The following is a 13,075-nucleotide window of genomic DNA, read 5'->3' as shown; positions in this document are numbered from 1 at the left end:
ACATGAATTGCATGGGGAAGAGACCACCAAGTAAAAATCTATGTTCTCTTCAGACAGAACAAAAGTAGATACAGTGAGTAGTAATTCCTTAGGCTTGGTTGATAAATTAGGAACTCACAAAGGGAGGCAGAACATAGTTTAACTTTAACTTTTCTTTTTCCTTCTGCTTTTTTTGCAGCTGTGGCACTTCCAGGGTAAGGAAGGATGAATAGATGACTGGTAAATGGGCAAAGGTTAGTGCTATTATGGTTTTCTCTTACCTGTGGAATGCCCTCTATGATCAGGTGTCTCTCCTTTATGAAGCACTTTTATGGGAAACCTGTGGTGGACTTCCACACACCTTTCGATGCCAAAGGTAATCTTTTCTCTGGGTAACTTTGGTGATCTTTCCTCACCTTTTCTGTCCTCTAGTTGTACATCTTCTCTTTTTGGCAGGGTGGAGGTGAGGAATGAGGGGGTGTGTTGGGGGGTGACTGTCATTCAGTGGTCAGTTTACTCAGACAAGTTTCTTTCAGACAATTCACAACTGGCTACCTGTAGTGAGGGTTTCCATTTGGCTTATGCACTCTTGACATGCCTAGTGTTTGAAGTACACTGTAACTAGCTCTGACTCCCCTCTCCTTGTCTTGTTGTCATAGTAGTTCTAGCCAGTCTCTTGCCTTCAGACTTCTCCAGATAAGAATGGGCATTAAGTCTAAGGCTCCTGGGAATCTTATCAAGCTCTCTCAGATCTCCCAGCTCTGCTCTGATAGTAAGTAGCCTGGGGTAGGCCTAAGAGTTTCTGTAACTCAGCCAGCATTCATTCAAGGAATAAATGCCAGTATCACCTGTTGCAGGCAATCCCAACATCTGTGAAGATTCTCTTGGAATTCTACGTACTTAACTTGGGGGAGAGTGTGGAAGAAGGAAAATGAGCAGAGCTTTTACTAGCCTCTATGACCTTGTGTGAGTTAGGAAAAGGACCTTACTCCTCAAGATACTTTACTGCCATCTGCTGGAAAATTGTTTTAACATTACATAAATTTCTGATGACTGTAGGGTGAATGGTGCCCCCTGTAGTTGTGCAGTGTACATGTAGCACAGCTGTAAAGAGTGTTTCCAAGAGGAAAAAAATCTTAACACCCTTTGCCTCTATGAATCCTTTTCAATGACTCCTTCTGTAGCAAATTTTTTTCTCATTCGTAGATTATGTGTGATAAGGGTTTTTATCTTTTTGTAAATCCTGCATAGATGAATTTAGCACCTATCCTCCCAATGTGGAAGTATTTGTTGCCATTTATCTTCAACTTTGTGGCCTTAGATGAAATTCTGAGAAAACAGAAAATTCCCATTTTACTTTCTGTTATTGCCATTTGTTGGTCAACTCTTAGGCAGAATGCAAGGTAACTTACAGGAGTCCAGAAACAACAGCTCTTTCTAAGTGAAGTACAAAATATCTACAATAAACTTTCCTCTGCCTAAAAAGTTAGTAACCAAATTTACCTGGACCAAGAATGGGTCAAAGAATCTAAAAAAGTCTCAGTTAATATGTTAGAGCCAAGTACATAATTAATGGATATTAGACGAATGAAGAAATGAACAAGAAAATGAATAAATGAATGACAAAATGAAGACCATATGAGAATCTGAGTCATTTGTTTTAATTCATCAGGTTATTTCTGTGAAAATCTACCCCACATCAATTGTATTAGTTTCCTGAGTCTTCAAAAAAAGTTACCACAAACTGGGTGGTTTTAAACAACAGAAATTTGTACACTCACAGTCTTGGGGCCAGAAGTCCAAAATCAAGGTGTTTAGGAAGGTTGGTTCCTCTTGGAGGCTAAAAGAGAATTCATTCCATGCCTCACTCTTCTGGTGACAGCTAGCAATCCTTGGCATCCTGTGGCTTGTAGCTGTATAATTCCAATCTCTGTTTCCATCTTCACACGGCTTTTCCCCTGTATCTTTCTTGTGTCTCTAAGCTTCTTCTCTTTTCCCTTATAAGGACACAGCCATTGGATTTAGGGTCTATCCTAAATCTAGGGTGATCTTACCCTGAGATTTTCAACTTAATTATGTCTGCAAAGACACTGTTTCAAATAAGGTTGCATTCAGGGGTACCAGGGATTAGAATTTAGATGTATCATTTGAGGGTGCATCATCTAACTCACTACCCAGTGAAAATTTCTCATATTTTGGTCTATACCTCTGTCCTGCAATACAAGTGAATGAGTTTTTCCATAGCTGCTTTCCAGCAGATCATAGGATTCTATTTGGTCAGTGCAAGTTTGCTTTGACTTTCCACCAGTATCACTACCAATTATGAGGAATACATCCATCACTGTACCCACACTAATGAGGTCACATAAGGTGTCTGGACTTTGGATGATAACAAGCTAAAGAAACTCACAAATAGAAAATCATCTTGTCCCTAATATTCTGAGAGATACAGTCATCAAATTAATTGAGATGTAAAAAAAAAAGTGATAGTCTCTTTGAAAATATAGAGAAACAAGAGGCACATTAGAAGATTCCTTCCTTGTTAGCCCAGTGATTTTTTCCTTACACTAAAAAATTTTAGAGTATTCCAATTTCTCAAAAGCCTCTACTACAAAAATGAAATAAGAAAAATCTTGTTCTTCAGCAAATATGTATAACAATAGCTTCCAAACTAGAATGAACCCATTAAAATACTTTTCTTTTTTTTTCATATATAGTATCTTTTGGTAAGCAGGGAGACCTTGTTTCTTCTCACTGAATTGTGACTGAAAGTGCTTGGCCACTGTGCAGCTCATCTCAGGATCTGAATAGGCATCAGCTTCATACCATGTGCTTTCTAGTCTGAACAGAAGGTGCTCACAGTACAAAAGGATTCCTCCATGAATAACATTCATTGTTTCTTGTCTATTCCTTTTTCTTCTGCTGAGTTAAAGTATTCTTTCTGAAGAATATTCTTTGGGTTTCAAATAAAAATTTTATCAAATATAAACACATAAAGGGATCCCTGGGTGGCTCAGCCGTTAAGCTTCTGCCTTCGGCCTAGGGCATGATCCTAGAGTCCCAGGATGGAGTCTCACATTGGGCTCCCTGCATGGAGCCTGCTTCTCCCTCTGCCTATGTCTCTGCCTCTCTCTCTGTGTCTCTCATGAATAAATATATAAAATCTTTGATCGAGTCCCGCATTGGGCTCCCGGCATGGAGCCTGCTTCTCCCTCTGCCTGTGTCTCTGCCTCTCTCTCTCTCTCTCTATCATAAATAAATAAAAAAACAAATCTTTAAAAAAAATAAAATCTTTAAAATATATATATATATATAAACACATATGGAGGGAGCACTCACAAAGCCATCGCCAAGATTCTAGACTTAACAATACTTTGTCAACAGTATTATGTAATCTTTTTTTTTTTTTTTTTGGTGAAATATTTTAAAGAAAACCCTAAACATTGTGCCATTTCATCCCTATATATTTTAGTAATCTCTGAAAATTATAGACATTTTCTTACATATTATACACAACACATACTCAGCAATAATTCTTCAGTATCATCTAATACCCAATCTATGTTCAGATTTCTCTGTCTCAAAAATGTCTTTTTGTGGTTTTGGTTTCATTAAATCAGGATCCAAATAAGACCTACACACTAAATTATATTGTTGTGTTTTTTCAATCTCCTTTAGCACAGGGTTTTTCGTCAGTGGCACTATTGACATTTTGGAGCAGATAATTCTTACATGTGTGGGGTGTCCTGTGCATTGTAGGATGCTAAGTAGCATCCTTGACCTCTACTCCTTAGTTTCCAGTAGCACTTTTCACATTGAGACAATAAAAAATGTCTCCAGAAATTGTTAAATGTTCCCCTCAGGACAAAACGTCTCTGGTGAGAACACTGATCTAGCATACTCCTTCTTTTTTTAAAAATTAATTTTTAATATTTTTATTTTTGGGGGGAGGGAGTAGCAGAGGGAGAGAAAGAGAAAGAATCTTAAGTAGGCTCCATGCCCAGTGTGGAACCTGATGAGGGGCTCAATCTCACAAGCCTGAGATTACAACCTGAACCAAAATCAGGAGTTGGACATGTGGCTCCTAGGTGACCCCTCTTTTTTTTTTTTAATGTGACATTGACTTACAGAATAAATCAGATGAGTTATCTTATGGAACGTCCCACATTCTGAATTTGTCCGCTTCCTGATGGGATCATCTAATTTATTCCTCTCTTTCTCCTGTCATTATAAACCAAGTTAAGAGAGGCAAAATTAGTGTCTCAGGCTCAATATTTTTGATGAAAATACTTCAGAGTTAGTGCCATATTATATCAAATCAGGAAACTAGCATATCTAATTGTGTTATTACTAGTGATGCTAAGATTAATCAGTAGGTTCAGATGGTGACAGTCTGAGCCCTTCATTGTAAAGTTCTCCAACAACCTTTTATTTAGTGGTTTCATTTATTGATGATTTTTACCCCTATCAACTATTTCATTAAGTTTAATTTTAGAGATTTTCTAATTCTGTGCTTTATAATTTTATTTTATTATTATTTTTAAAAGATCTTATTTATTATTACCTACTTGTGGGAATTTTAAAAAATATTTTATTTATTCGAGAGAAAGAGAAAAAGAGAGAGAGAGAGAGAGAGAAAGGCAGAGACACAGGCAGAGGGAGAAGCAGGCTCCATGCAGGGAGCCCGATGTGGAACTCAATCCTGGGACTCCAGGATCACACTCTGGGAGGAAGGCAGATATTCAATGGCTGAGCCACCCAGGTGACCCTGTGCTTTATAATTTTAACATATAATTCTTAAAAATGTTTAAAGTTTTTATTTAAATTCCAGGTAGGATACAGTGTAATATTAGTTTCAGGTGTACAACATCGTGATTCAACACTTCCATACAATACCCAGTGCTCACCACAAGTGCACTCCTTAATTCCCATCACTTATTTCACCCATCCCCCATCCACCTCCCCACTGGTAACTGTCAGTTTGTTCTGTATAGTTAAGAGTCTGTTTCTTGGTTTGCCTCTCTCTTTTTTTCTTCCTTTGCTCATTTGTTTTGTTTCTTAAATTCCATATATGAGTGCAATCATATGGCATTTGTCTTTGACTCATTTTACTTAGCATTATATCCTCTATATCTCTCCTTGTTGCAAATGGCAAGATTTCATTCTTTTCTACGGCTGAGTAAGTAAGGTATATATATACCACGTCTTTGTACATTCATCTATCAATGGAAATTGGATTGCTTCCATAATCTGGTTATTTTAAATAATGCCGCATTAAACATAAGGGTGCATATATCTTTTTTTTTTTTTTGCATATATCTTTTTGAATTAGTGTTTTTGTATTTTTTTCCAGAGGAACTTATTTATTTATATAAATTCCAGAACAGTTAACATACAGTGTTATATTAGTGTGTACAATATGATGATTCAAGCTTCTATTCTATATTATTCAATACGCATCAAGATAAGTGTATTCTTAATCTCCTTCACCTATGTCACCCATCCCCTCACTCACATTCCCTCTGATAACCATCAGTTTGTTCTCTATAGTTAAGAGTCTGTTCTTGGTTTGTCTCTCTTTTTTTTTTTCTTTGTTCATTTATTTTGCTTCTTAAATTCCACATGGTTGTGAAATAATGTAGTATTTGTAATATTCCACTGTGTATATATACCACATTTCTTTATGCATTTATCTCTTGATGGATACTTGGGCTGCTTCCATAATTTGGCTATTTTACATAATGCTGCAATAAACATAGGGTTGAATATATCTTTTTGAATTAGTGTTTTCATATTTTTTGGGTAAATACCCAATAGTGGAGTTACTGGATCATATGGCAAAACTATTTTTAATTTTTTGAGGGAATCTCTCTAGTATTTTACACAATGTCTGTACCAGTGTGCATTTCCACCAACAGTGCACAAAAGTTCCTTTTTCTCTACATCCTCACCAACACTTGTTGTTTCTTGTGTTTTTTTATTTTAGCCATTTTGACAAGTGTGAGGTTATATCTTGTGGTTTTGATTTATTTCCCTGATGATTAGTGATGCTGAGCATCTTTTCATGTGTCTGTTGGACATCCGTATGTCTTCTTTGGAAAAATTTCTCTGTGTCTTCTGCCATTTTTTAAATTGGATTATTTGGTTTTTGGGTAGTGAGTTGTGTAAGTTCTTTATATATTTTGGATACAAACCCATTATCAGATAAGTCATTTGCAAATTTCTCCTTCCATTCAGTAGGCTGTCTTTTAGTATTTTGATGTAGTCCCAATAGTTTATTTTTCCTTTTTTCCCCCTTGCCTCAGGAAGCATATCTAGAAAAATGTTGTGAAGGCCAATTACTCCCTGTGCTCTCTTCTAGGGGTTTTATGGTTTTGGGTCTTACATTTAGGTCTTTAACCATTTTGAGTTTGTTTTTGTGTATGGTGTGAGAAAGTGCTCTGGTTTCATACTTTTGCATGTGGCTGTCCAGTTTTCCCAACATCATTTGTTGAAGAGACAGTCTTTTTCCCATTGCATATTCTTGCCTCCTTTGTTGAAGATTAATTGACCTCATAATTGTAGGTTTATTTCTGGGCTCTCTATTCTGTTCCATTGATCTATGTGTCTATTTTTCTGCTAATACCATACTGTTTTGATTACAGCAGTTTTGTAGTATATCTTGAAATCTGTGATTGTGATACCTCCAATTTTATTCTTATTTTTCAACATTACTTAGGCTATTTGGAGTCCGTACAAATTTTAAGATTATCTGTTCTAGTTCTGGGAAAAATGCTGTTGGTGTTTTCCATTAGGTATTGCATTAAATGGGTAGATTGCTTTGAGTAGAACATTTTAACAATATGTCTTCTTCCAATCCATGAGCATGAAATATCTTCCTATTTGTTCGTGTCATCTTCAATTCCTTTCATCAATGTTTTATAGTTTTCAGACTACAAGTCTTTCACCTCCTTGGTCAAGTTTATTATTTTTTAAGGACTTACTTATTTTAGAGAGAGAGAATGAGTGGCAGCAGGGGCAGAGGGAGAGGGAGACAAGCAGACTCTCTGATGATCAGGGAGCCTGATGCGAGGCTTAATCCCAGGATCCTGCGATCATGACCTGAGCCAAAATCAACAGTCAGATGCTTAACGGACCGAGCCACTCAGGCACCCCTTATTGTATTATTTTTGGTATAATTGTAAATGGGACTGTTTTCTTAATTTCTCTTTCTGCTACTTCATTATTAGTGTATAGAAATGCAACAGATTTCTGTACATTGATTTTGTGTCCTGTGACCTTACTGAGTTAATAAAAACTTTTTAGACCATCTTCAATTTACAGTGGAAAGTACAGCGAGTTTCCATGTATCCCCTGTCTCTATACTCACAGTTGCTTCTGCTATTGACATCCCACACCATAGTGTGTATATTTGTTACAATCTATGAACTCTGTTGTCACCCAAAGACCATAGTTTACATTAGGGTTAACTCTTGGTCCTGTCCATTCTATGAATTCTGGCAAATGTATAATGACATGTATCCACCATCACTATATCAAACTGGGTGTTGTATCTAAAATGTCATTGTCATAGTGCTCTGCCTATTTATCCCCCCCTCCCATGAATCGCTTTTGATGTATGTTTTTCTATTTAGGTTCTTACAGTTTGAAGGTAATATGAATTTAGGCTTTATATCCATGAGTGGTACAGGTCTGGGTTATGATTTCTTCAGATTTTAGCTGACAGCAGCATTCACTGCTGCTTCTGATAAAGTCCACAGTATCTGCTCATTTACCTCAAGGGCAGTCCTTTGTGGCTCCTGGGGTTATGCAGGGACTTTGGTTTTAGCTCTCTTTCTTTTTTTCATATTAGGATCTTATTTTTAAAGTCTGCAGTTATTTAAAAAATTTTTTATTTAAAAAATTATAAAATACACATACTATACAATTTTACCATCTTAAGTATTTTTTTTTAAAGATTTATTTATTATTTTAGAAGGAGAAAGCCCAAGCAGGAGGGCCAAAGGGAAAGAGAGAGACTCTTTTTTTTTAATAAATTTATTTTTTATTGGTGTTCAATTTACCAACATAAAGAGAGAGACTCTTTTTTTAAAAAATTTTATTTATTTATGATAGTCACACACACACACACACACACACACACACACACAGAGAGAGAGAGAGAGAGAGAGAGAGAGAGAGAGAGAGAGAGAGGCAGAGACATAGGCAGAGGGAGAAGCAGGCTCCATGCACCGGGAGCCCGACGTGGGATTTGATCCCGGGTCTCCAGGATCGCGCCCTGGGCCAAAGGCAGGCGCCAAACCACTGTGCCACCCAGGGATCCCCAAGAGAGAGACTCTTAAGCAGACTCCACACTGAGCATGGAGTATGACTCTGGGCTGGATCTCATGACCCCAAGATCATGACTTGAGCTAAAGCCAAGTATCAGAAACTTAACCATCAGATGCCACCCAGGTGCCCCCGATCTTAACTATTTTTAAGTGTACAATTCAATGGCATTAAGAATGTTCACATTTTTGTGCTACCATCACCACCATTCATCTCCAAAATTTTTATCTTCCTTAAGTGAAATTTCATCCCCATTAAACAGTAACTCCCCACTCCTCTTTCCCCCAGCCCCTGGAAACTATCATTTTACTGTTTATATCTGTGAATTTGACTATTTTAAGTACTTAATATAAGTGGGATCAACAAATATTATCTTTCTGCGACTGGCTTATTTCACTTAACATAATATCCTCAAGAGTTTGTCCATGTGTCAGAATCCTCTTTCTAAGGCTGCATAATATTCTATTGTACATATATATATCACATTTTGTTTATTTATTCATCCCTCAATGGACACTTGGGTTGCTTCCACCTTTTGGCTATCGAGAATAATGCTACTATGAGCAAGGATGTACAATCAGCCTCCTGTCTTTCATGGACTTAAGACTTAGTGTCTTTTCCTCATATATGTATTTAAGCTCTATCCCCTCTATCCCTGGGGCACCTGGGTGGCTCAGTTAGTTGAGTGTCTGACTCTTGATTTTGGCTCAGGTCATGATCTTGGATCATGGGATCCAACCGCCTTGGGCTCTGGGCTGAGTGGGGAACTTGCTTCTTTTCCCTCTCCTTCTGCCCCTCCTGCTGCTCTTGCATGTGCATGCATTCTCTCTCTCTCTCAAATAAAATAATATAAAAAAACCAAAACCCCAAAACAACTCTGTCACTCAGCCCCTAAGACCTATTTCCAATTTCAAAACCTCTCTGAGTGATGTAGCTTCTGCTCTCACTTGTCAGTGTGACTGAGTACAACTGTGCAGGTTATACCCTATACAAAGGCACTTGGGCAAGGTGGTGTGACTCAGTAAAATCTTAGAACTCAGAGGCACCTGGGTGGGTCAATTGGTTAAGTGTCTGCCTTCAGCTCAGGGCATGATCCCAGGGTCCTGGGATCGAACCTCACTTCAAGTTCCCTGCTCAGCCAGGAGTTTGCTTCTCCCTCTGCCTCTCTCTCTCTCTCTCTCTCTCTCTCTCTCTCTCTCAAATAAATAGATAATAAGAACTCAGAAAGTTATGCACCCACAAGAGTGAATCTACTCAGACGGTGGTCCATTTTCTGATTTGTACAAAGGCACCTAACAGTTTGGCTACCTTGCTTCCTGTTATGGCTTTTCGTTTCTGCTTCGGGTCTGGCTTCTAGAGAGTTTCTTCTCTTGTTTTTGAACTTATCTAAATATTCATTTTGTTATTGTTGTATTTTATCTTACAGGTTTAGAATAAGAAGAAAAGTATTTTCACTGACTGAAAGTTATGAACTTTATTTTTACTTGAAAACAATGCATTTCTTTGGTATATCTTTTATTCTTCCAAATTTCTTTTATAAAAAAAGAAACAGGGCAGCCTGGGTGGCTCAGCGGTTTACTGCTGCCTTTGGCCCAGGGCGCGATCCTGGAGACTCGGGATCAAATCCCACATCGGGCTCCTGGTGCATGGAGCCTGCTTCTCCCTCTGCCTGTGTCTCTGCCTCTCTCTCTCTCTCTCTGTGTGACTATCATAAATAAATAAAAATTAAAAAAAAAAAAGACTTAAAAAATTCTTTAAAAAAAGAAACAGGGGATCCCTGGGTGCCTCAGAGGTTTGGCACCTGCCTTTGGCCCAGGGCGTGATCCTGGAGTCCCGGGATGGAGACCTGCATCAGGCTCCCTGCATCGAGCCTGCTTCTCCCTCTGCCTATGTCTCTGCCTCTCTCTCTCTCTGCCTCTGTGTCTCTCATGAATAAATAAATGGAATCTTAAAAAAAAAAAGAAACAAAAGAGTTAAATTATAAACCCATTAAATTAAGAGCAAAAAGATAAGAGTCAAGTAATGAAAGGTGGATATAATGCTGGGAGCATATTTGTGCTAAGGGGAGCTCCTGAAAATGAAACTTACTTGCCTATTTCAAGGAACAAGAGAAATATGATGGACTATATTTAAGGCATATTATTTGGTTATTAATATGTACACAAAATATAACTTGATAGTCTTTAATTTTCCCATACAAACAAAAAGATAAACAAACCTTATCTTATCCCCATACTATGGAGAGGCACTACTTACTAATTTTTCTGATATTTGAATATTTCTATGTACAAGACTACCTTTCATAAGTTTGTGTTTCATTACAAGAACCAGAACATTCCTGATTTATACAAAGGATTTGTTCCTGCCTTCCCTTGCTATAACACCTGACAGGTAACTATGGGAGATATTTTCTGCTCAGTCTCATTGGCTCTATTTGAAGTGGAAGGTGAAGTATTTTGTTCTCAAGGCGAAAGATTTTAGTTTTCCCTCTGTCACTTTCTCTTACACAACGACCTAGTAAAATGGAGTCATGAATTTTGCATATCTTGTTTGGATGGATGTGAAGGTAGAAGCCACAGCTTTAGGATCCTAAACCTGCAAGTGAAGTCAGATCTAAGAAGTCAAGTCCTAGTTTTGAGGCCTAAAGTTTTTTTGTTTTCTCTTTTTGTTGGCCACAGAGCATAACTAGAGAGCCTAAGGCTGTTAAAGCTGCCTAAAGGCCTGGCAGCGGGGAGAGTTACTTGAAAGTAACTATAAGCTTCAATGTGGATGGAACTGGAGGGTATTATGCTGAGTGAAATAAGTCAATCGGAGAAGGACAAACAGTGTATGTTCTCATTCATTTGGGGAATATAAATAATAGTGAAAGGGAATATAAAGGAAGGGAGAAGAAATGTTGGGAAATATTAGGAAGGGAGACAGAACATAAAGACTCCTAACTCGGGGAAACGAACTAGGGGTGGTGGAAGGGGGGAGGAGGGCAGGTGTTGGAGGGGAATGGGTGACGGGCACTGAGGTGGACACTTGACGGGATGAGCACTGGGTGTTTTTCTGTATGTTGGTAAATTGAACACCAATAAAAATTAATTAAAAAAAAAAAAAAAGAAAGTAACTATAAGAAAGTCTAGTCTCCCCAACCACGAAAAAAGAGCCTCTCTTCACTGGCAACTTGATCAACCTATGTGTAACGCATCTACATTCAATTTTGCATAAAGTGGCTGATTTCAGAGCAGCCAAAGTAAGGAGTGAAATTAACTTGATGAATCTCAAAACAACATTATAGTGGGAAACTGATCCTCATGCTTTTGGTGGGGTAACAAAGATGACCTGAGATGAGATGGATGTGATCAGAAAGAGAAGGACCAATTAAGAAAAAGAAAAAAAAAAAAAAAGAAAAAAAAAAAAAAAAGGATGGGTCATGGGATACATTAGCAATGTGAAAAAAAAATAGTTTACCTCTATGGCTTTGTTCCCTGGGGAGTTTAGAGATGCAGAATATAATTCTCCCAACCTTAGCTCACTATCCTCATTGTTACCTCTGATACTGGTTTCTTTCTTTCTTTTTTAAAAAGATTTATCTATTCATGAGAGACACAGAGAATGAGAGAGAGGCAGAGACACAGGCAGAGGAGAAACAGGCTCCATGCAGGGAGCCTGATGTGGGACTCGATCCTGGGATTCCAGGATCATGCCCTGGGCCAAAGGCAGGTGCTAAACCGATTAGCCACACAGAGATCCCCCTAATATTAGTTTCTGAAGTAGTCTTGTAGGGGTGGGACCCAGGGCATAAGATGGTCTGCTACTGTCTTTATCCAGGCTCAGAGAAAGGCATCTTATATATCATATGTCAGAAGAGATTGAAGATTGGGTAGTGATGTTTTCATGAGAACTTAGGTCTGCAAGTGGGCTTGTTTAGCTTCCTTTGATTATAAAGTAGCCTAGGTATTAGCAGTTTCCTGGCTCGAGAAATTCCACTAAAGAAAAATTTAGCCCTTAATAGGATTGCTGCTCCATCTAGGCCACCCTACTCCCTCAGTGGATCCCAACTCATGGTTTACTGGTGATTCCTCTTCCAATTCCTTCATTCTTTTAATTCCCATAGCAACTGTCCATCTAAAACTCCTACATCTAAATTATTGCAGAGTGCCATCTGATTCTTTGGGGAAGAAAAGCAGATGGGAATATGTCTCCTCCAAGTTCATCTCCCACATTCTCTCTATCACATGGATTGAGTGTACAGCATGAGTTCTAACCACATTTTCAGCAAATCCCTTTTCTCTACTTCATTGGCCATAGGATAATTTTACCTGCAGTACAAATATAACAACAATTTACATTTTCCTCCCAGTAATTGGCTGTAGGAATCAAACTCTCTTACTAAACTATGCTCACTGTATCATAACTTTATCACAGTGCCTGCCTGCAATGTAATCTGATACTCCCCTTCCTGAAAATAATTTTATTCTTGTGCTTACTTTATTCTTTTCAGTACAAACTCCTTTTCATATACTTTCATGTTTTGTTGGATTTATACTGTCCTTTTCCCCTCTTTTCTCAACCGAGTCCAGATGCTGGGGTGGGGTGGGGTGGGGTGGGGGTTAGTGACAGTGACGTTAATTCTGTGCTTCTCCTTTTCTAGTGGATTCTTTCCCAGATCCTTGACTCTTGACTTCTCCTCTCTCCTGCTCTCATTACTGGCATCCCCATCTGCTTTGTCCTTTCTCTCGTTTCCTTTGCCCCATCTCCTAACATCCTCTAAGAAATATGT

General features: G+C 38.2%; 1 long non-coding RNA gene across 1 annotated transcript in view; it reads left to right on the top strand.

Moving 5' to 3' along the window:
* Positions 1–246: 246 nt before the first annotated feature.
* LOC121484900 overlaps positions 247–13,075 on the top strand; it is a 30,492-nt gene continuing 17,663 nt past the window's right edge. The window contains exon 1 of the long non-coding RNA XR_005986151.1: positions 247–355. This is a non-coding gene — a long non-coding RNA (uncharacterized LOC121484900). The remainder of the gene's footprint in view (positions 356–13,075) is intronic.

The sequence above is a fragment of the Vulpes lagopus genome, chromosome 2 (assembly GCF_018345385.1).
Source record: "Vulpes lagopus strain Blue_001 chromosome 2, ASM1834538v1, whole genome shotgun sequence".
Lineage (NCBI taxonomy): Eukaryota > Metazoa > Chordata > Mammalia > Carnivora > Canidae > Vulpes > Vulpes lagopus.
Note: the sequence above shows the minus strand (reverse complement) of the source record. Positions and strands in the feature narration are given on the sequence as shown.